The sequence below is a fragment of the Topomyia yanbarensis genome, chromosome 3, assembly GCF_030247195.1.
Source record: "Topomyia yanbarensis strain Yona2022 chromosome 3, ASM3024719v1, whole genome shotgun sequence".
In the NCBI taxonomy this organism is placed as follows: Eukaryota; Metazoa; Arthropoda; class Insecta; order Diptera; family Culicidae; genus Topomyia; species Topomyia yanbarensis.
This window is the reverse complement of record NC_080672.1, coordinates 175,628,482-175,636,671: the sequence shown is the minus strand read 5'-3', so window position 1 is coordinate 175,636,671 and position 8,190 is coordinate 175,628,482.

Genomic DNA, 8,190 nt, shown 5'->3' with positions numbered 1-8,190 from the left:
GACTTGTATGCAAACTTGGATACAATGGTGATTCACGCATGCGAACCTGTATGCGATGGTGATTTCCAACGTATTTTAATTTAAATGTTAACACAGAGTTTTCGGGAAAGTTTGTTCTAGCTTATATGTCTGTTCTCTGTGATTAAACATCACTTTCATGTGCGTTCTCACGTTAAAAAGTAAAAGCAATGATTTCCCTTCGAAGTGCACATGGAAATCCATTAAAATGTATTTCATATGGTGTTTCAAATTAAATTCAATCAAATTCCACGTGAATACGACATATTTATCCATTGAATATTCATTGCCATGCTAGTGAGTTGTAAAGTATGACTTTCCACATGAGTTTCGCATGAAAAACATGCAGTGAAATTCTACATGTAAAACAATTGAATTTACCGATTATTCTACCAATTAAAGCTATAAGTAAAACGAAGTGATATTCACGTGTAATTCATTTGGAAATGTTAGTTAATGGTATTTCTTATGATGTTGATGTGCTTTTCACACAATGTTCGCATGAATTCCATTTGAAAACCACATTTTCCACACTCGAATGGATATTCAAATGGTAACCGTGTGCATTTAATGTGTTTGTAGATTGAAACAATTCAGTAGACTTCCACATGATGTTAACGTGTTTAGTTTTTTCAGTGCACGGTTGTCGTTTTTCTTCTATGAAGTCGATAAAACAGGAAGATTTGAAGAAAAGCATAAGAAAATCACGACCAACATATGATTAAGGCTCAAAAGCCAACTGTCAAAACTCATTTTGGGTGGAGATTCCGAACGAACCGTTAATCACTCAGCACAGCCATTGATAGCAAACCAACCCACTCTACTTTTACAGTAATCGGCAAGTTACGGCGGATAGCATAGAACAAAGATTCAAATAGTCAACCGATCGCCAGCATATAGTTTATCACACCTAGCCGCCTTTTGGTTTACTAAGAAAGAGAAAAGTTTTCGCTTTCGTTGACTACTATGCACCGTGCTTGAGTAATACCAATTACTCCAGAATTTACTCCTCAAAAAGAATTTTGACATTTGGCTTTTGAGCGCTAATCATATGTTTGTCGAGAAATGACGTAGTGGGCTTTTTTGTTGATATAAGTGAATGTAGCTCTAGGGGCAGATCACTCTAGGAATGTATAAAAAAATTGCATCAAATTAGAAAAAATGCACTTAATTTCCATTTTTGCATCAACTTTGCACTCCCTCGCTGGAAAGTTTGTTCAAAAAACGTCCTACGCTGATCCACTTTGTTCGACGTTTTGTGGAATGTAGGGCTAATTTTTTCGTAGGGTTTTGACGTCTTACACGCACCTCAAAAGACATTGCACGCAACGCACAATGCATTATGAATTTCTATTTTGATGGAAATAAATGCATTTAATTTAGCTGATTTTTTAAAATGTATCGCAAGTGATCTGCCCCTAGATGTAGCTACACTCAAAAAATAAATCACTTTAAATTCATGTGAATAATCACGTACATGGATATTTTTGGAATTCCAACATACATCATGTGATTCCTATAATCACCACATGGTACCCATGTAGGAGCTATGTGATTGACACATAATCTTCAAGTGATGCGAATATTATAGTCGAATCGCGGTTTACGTGCATTTCCTATGTGAAAAAATAAATGAGAATGTGATTATGAATTTGTTGGATGCAGCACATAAACCTTTGCAAGTACGCCGCTGTAAGTATAACTTACTTGTTATATAATTACATGTTGTTCAAAATGTAATGGGTATCTTTTTGTATAAATATCAGAGATACTACTGAAAGCGTATTTCGTCGACTGGTTTATTGGGCGTTTTCAAATATTCTCGATATTTCGTTGCTGGTGGATGGAGGAACTTTTAAACGCTCAAGTGGGAATAAACAACCAAATCAATGATTACTACTGTCGGAAACGTTGCATCTTGGATATAAAATTCTCGGCATCGGTTCCATGCGGTATCGTCAATTCCGTTCATTGTGAGTATTATAGTGCCGAGCGAGAACTCGAATGCTCGGGAGGAATGATACAGCCGATAAACATTCGTCTACCAAACAGAAGTGCGGACAAAGAATGCCTCTTTATAGTGCGTGGAATATTCCCACCAATGGGGTGAGTTGTTCTGGATACTCCTTGCCGTATTTGATAGCAACAATTTTTATATTTCTAGCTAAATAATCCGTTCCAATAACTCTTGACCATAAACTGTCCGGGCAAACTTAAAATCGACTAGATCCAGCATGTGCCTGTTCCCCAAGAGGTAAATGAATCACGACAGAGTGCTGAGAAATAGTAAGGATACATTGTTTATCTAGCACCTGAACATACTACGATTCTCCGTTACCCTCAACATGGTTGAGGAGGTAGTCATCATAGGCACGATCAATTCTTTTGTCAGGATCTTTGTAATTTTGTATATAAATCTTTCTATCTTGCAGGAAAATACTACGAGTGTATACCATTTCTTACGATTGCCTGATGGCCTTGCTACTATTATGAAGTTTCGGTTTAGTCAGCATAGCATCAATCCAGGGTCTACTCCAATTACAACAGGGGATTCAGCCAGTGTCACTTGAAACTTAAACCGCCCCAATCTATGCAGAATTACTTTTGTCTCGTGACTGCTGTGATTATGAAGTCGTTCACTCTAGCACTTGTGTAGCTACACATCATAATCTGGTTATGAATTTCAAGGTACTAGCTAGCAAACAGTAATGCATTGGCAAATATGATTAACTGTTTTAGTCATGAATTCGAGCTTGCGTAAACACTCTATGCAAAAATAATAATTATAATATTTTAAGCTGAAATTTGATATGATATGACAAACAAAATTATAAATTTTATATCGTATTAGCAAATGTATATTGTTATTTATTAAGAATGTCCACTTTTTCCGCTGTACTATAGGCTTAAAATATTTGTATTGATCACGTTACCACAGCTCTTATAGAAGATAAAAACAGCTACGATAAGTTACATGTTAGCTCGACCGATCATGATAACCCAGTAAGACCTACCGGAATTCAGGTTGGCTTTAGTTAGTATCCGGTTCTAGTGACTTAATCTATTTTAACTAGAACCGGTTATGTCACTGGAGCCCGAATATAATCGGAGCCAGCCAGAGCTCCGGCTCATTTTCTGGCTGGAATCATTAGAACGCATTGTGCATTAAACATCGCGTGCAAAGAATTAATTCTGGTATTTAAGATTAGTTAATTATATTAGTTATTTTGTTTAAAGATAATAAATACGATTTCTCTTTATTTATTATATACTGCTTTCATTACTTGCAACGAAAAATAATTATAAACACCTCCATTGAAATAATAAACTAAACATTAATAATCTTCATAAAATGTGCATGCTGTGTCATGTAATTGCTACGTTTGGCTTCATGTAATTTCTACATTTCACGTTATCTAATTATTACATTTGTATTCATGTAATAATCACGTGCATTTCATGTTATTATTATGTTTGGCTTCATCAACGACACGACCTGAAACTTCATGCAATTTTCTGAAGAAAAAGTGTCCGAGTAGTTTACCGTCAGTTACCAGTTCATTGAGTCACTCCTCGAAGCGGCAAAAAAGCAACACTTCTTTGTTCATTTCATCTTCTGTTGCTGTATAGCAACCATGTTATGTTTACAACATAAATAGTTCGCAGAAAAAAAGTTTGGTGCACAAAAATTAGCCTCGTTTTTTGCATAAAAGGTACAAAGTTTCCTCCAGAAAAAAATTGCAATACTACAGTAGCCGGTTTTTTCCTAGCAGCGAAATTTCGCCTCGAACGTTGTTACAATTACAATTTTTCAGTGAGTTGAAAAGCAGTTAACTTTGAAAGGTGAAAAAAGTGGCAGCCGTAAGTTTCGATGAGAAAGTACTTGCCACCAATTCGATCATTGGCGACATCGACATCTTCTGTCAGCTTCATAACGGATGTTCTGTATCCCTTCGTGCTGAAAAATGTAGAAGTATACCCATTTTAATAAGTTTGGCATCGTCTTGAACTAGTGATGAAAATTTACCATGTGGCTGCCCAGAAGCGGAACTCCAGAAGCACTATCTGCTAAACCACGAGAGAACGCACACCGGAAAGTGTCCGTTCCTATGCAATATTTGTGGTAAAGGATTTAAGCACGAACCAAGTTTCAAAATGAATCTCAAAATCCATGAAGGCGTTTGAACACACGTTTGTTCTGCATATGGCCAAACATAAAAACATTCGCACTTTTCAATGTCAATAATGTGGCAAAAGTATTATTCAGCGTACCTCGTTGCTGGCACTGAAAGCCGTTGGCCGGTTGCATCGATGTAATCCTAATACTGCACTTGTCTGTATTTTTTGCAGGCTCTGCATTGTACATTTTTAAATTTTACAGGTCACACCAAAAAGCATCAGGAAGAAGGGCAGGGAAACTGTCGTCCGTTGATGATAAAAACGGTGCTTGCTGCCTCTAGTACCTTGATGCATGAAAGGGGAAATAAAGAAGTTTTCGGAGACTAATTGAGAGATAATGGCGGGTTAAATGGCTCATTAGCGGTTCCATTTAAGGAAATTCTGGACAAAAATACTTGATAAACTTTTTTTTCAGGTGCGCGTGGCAATATCAAAAAATTTCCCTCGCAGCTAAAAATCAAAGCGAGGAAACAACGCAATCAGCGTCAGATACAAAGACCTTCTTTACTTCAAACTTTGAAATAACAATAATCGAATTTGAGATGAAAAATAAATTTTAATCACGTTCGTTTCTACGTGCCTTTACGGCGCAAATAATTACATTCTAAAACTATTATTTAATTAATATTTCTATGTTGGATTACTGTTTTATGTTTAAAGTGTTGAATCTAATGGCATTTTCGTTTTTGACAGTGCACTACACCGGTGTAGTCAGTGCTACACTCATTCAAACTTGGGTGTAATCCTAGGGGCAGATCACTTGTGATGCATTTTTAAAAATCAGCTAAATTAAATGCATTTATTTCCATCAAAATAGAAATTCATAATGTATTTTGCGTTGCGTGCAATGTTGCTTGCGTTGCGTGTAAGACGTCAAAACCCTACGAAAAACTAGCCCTACATTTAACAAAACGTCGAACAAAGTGGATCAGCGTAGGACGTTTGTTAAACAAACTTTTCTGCGAGGGAGTGCAAAACAGATGCAAAAATGGAAATTAAATGCATTTTTTCTTATTTGATGCAAATTTGTTATACATTCTTAGAGTGATCTGCCCCTAGGTGTAATCAGTCTATCTCTTTCTTTGCACTACACCGGTGTAGCACCAAGTAAAAACGAAAACGCTATCAATAACCGTTTATGCAGTACATTCAATAACATTATCACAGCTAGATATTGGATAGCATCAACGTCTGTTTGCCCCCAAGATAAACAGCTTTATTTTGTATTACGATGGAATCGGCACGGGATTCTCGGCTAAATTGTAGCTAATATCTTTTGCGGATAGATTTTTTTTTCAAAAAATCCTCTTCAAAGTGATTTACGTGTAGGATTAATAACGCAACAAAACATATCGGCCGTTCTGTGTACTCAATGGTAGCTTTTGGAATAATCAGCAATCTTCCTCGCTGGCTATAAGATTCTGTTACTTAGACATCGGCAAAGATTCAACTGATGTTAAGATTTCAGGTGGAGACAGTTTTTGCTCAATGGGTTTTAACGAAGGTTTCATTGTTTTGCAAATGTCGTCTGGATAGGTTTTAGCGATAATTACATATTGATAGTCCGGTCCATAGAATATCGTATACGTTCAAACCTTGACATTCGTAGCGGTTGCACGCTAATAGACCTTTCTCGTCAAAAAATTTTATATGATAGGATGCTTCCTTTTTTATCCCCAATTCGTTACTGCTGATTGCCGCGATGATTTGGTACCTCTAACTATTGAAAAAATCAAAAATAGTGCAAGCTGCTCATTTAACCCCATATTCTAAATACCTATCTTGCCTTGTTTCCCCGTATTTTTACACCATTTGGATGAATTTCATGTGGGGAATACTAAAAGGATGCCAGATCTGCATATATATTAGTAAAACTGCAGATTTTGCATTTTCACTGCAGATGTTTTGCAGATTACAAATATTTAGCAGAACAAAGCCTATGCCAGCCAATTTATACACAAGCCTTCAACATTTTTGATCATTTAAAATATATACATACTACATTTCTATGTCAAATTTATTGAAGATTTTTGTAGCAATCTGCAGACTTTTATATTTTTACTGCAGGCTATTGCTTAAATAGACCTGGCATCACTGATGCTGAAATGATTCATTCATATACCTGTCAAAAACATAGAGCATTGCATGAAAATGTATAACCTCACTTTTCTGACAGTTCAGTGTGCTTGTTTACCTAAGACTTGTTTACATGAACTTTTAAAATTTACATTACTTGAATACTTTCGATGCTCTTTGAAAGACTATCAACTCAAGAGGGATGAGGATTGGAACAATGGTGCCACATTATGCAACCAATTCGAATCGAACTTTTCACACAAGCTTGAATACAATAAACCTTTCGTTTCGAGATGCGTAATGTCACCCCTGGTTCATACATTGACCAATCGGCGCTGGATGCAAAACCCGGTGGCATATGCTGAATCGTAAGATCAAGCATTGGGCTATAAAACGATTGCTCTCTGGATGATGGATAAGGATTTGTACACATTTGTTTGTTTGCTCGTGGGTTAAGTCCTAACAAGATGATCTGATTTATTACTCATTTTTAGGTAGTGAAGTTTACTTGAACTTTATAGGTAACGAATTCGGTCGATGTTAAGTTGTTGAAATGATCGTTCAATGCCCATACCGAAAAACGTTTCTATTGGTCAGAATGCCTACCAGCGTATGATAGCTGCAAACATGAGGACAACAAGGTTATCGCTTTCGAATGGAACAATTATTTATTATTCGTGTTCAAGTTCCATTACAGCAAAAGTTTCGTCGATTGACGATTATCGCATTGTCGTTGATTTAGCCGGCAAATGCAAAACAGTGCTCGGCACTGACGATAAGGAGTAAGAAGGATTTGATAGGAGTGATAAGAATGTAAAGCATTATACATTCTGGAAGAATATCAGGGAGGAGAAATTATATGTAAATTTATATTATATCCCGAGTTGCCATCATTTTTGCACCGCAATAAAGCTTTCTGCAACTGCTGTCTTGTTCAAATTGGCAGGAAATAAGTAGGCAGCGAATGATAAATAGACCTTTCTCGTCAAAAAAATTTATATGATAGGATGCTTCCTTTTTTATCCCCAATTCGTTACTGCTGATTGCCGCGATGATTTGGTACCTCTAACTATTGAAAAAATCAAAAATAGTGCAAGCTGCTCATTTAACCCCATATTCTGAATACCTATCTTGCCTTGTTTCCCCGTATTTTGACACCATTTGGATGAATTTCCTGTGGGGAATACTAAAAGGATGCCAGATCTGCAGATTTTGCATTTTCACTGCAGATGTTTTGCAGATTACAAATATTTAGCAGAACAAAGCCTATGCCAGCCAATTTATACACAAACCTTCAACATTTTTGATCATTTAAAATATATACATACTACATTTCTATGTCAAATTTATTGAAGATTTTTGTAGCAATCTGCAGACTTATATTTTCACTGCAGGCTATTGTTTAAATAGACCTGGCATCACTGATGCTGAAATGATTCATTCATATACCTGTCAAAAACATAGAGCATTGCATGAAAATGTATAACCTCACTTTTCTGACAGTTCAGTGTGCTTGTTTACCTAAGACTTGTTTACATGGACTTTTAAAATTTACATTACTTGAATACTTTCGATGCTTTTTGAAATAATATCAACTCAAGAGGGATGAGGATTGGAACAATGGGAACCTGGTGCCACATTATGCAACCAATTCGAATCGACCTTTTCACACAAGTTTGAATACAAAAAACCTTTCGTTTCGAGATGCGTAATGTCACCCCTGGTTCATACATTGACCAATCGGCGCTGGATGCAAAACCCGGTGGCATATGCTGAATCGTAAGATCAAGCATTGGGCTATAAAACGATTGCTTTCTGGATGATGGATAAGGATTTGTACACATTTGTTTGTTTGCTCGTGGGTTAAGTCCTAACAAGATGATCCGATTTATTACTCATTTTTAGGTGGTGAAGTTT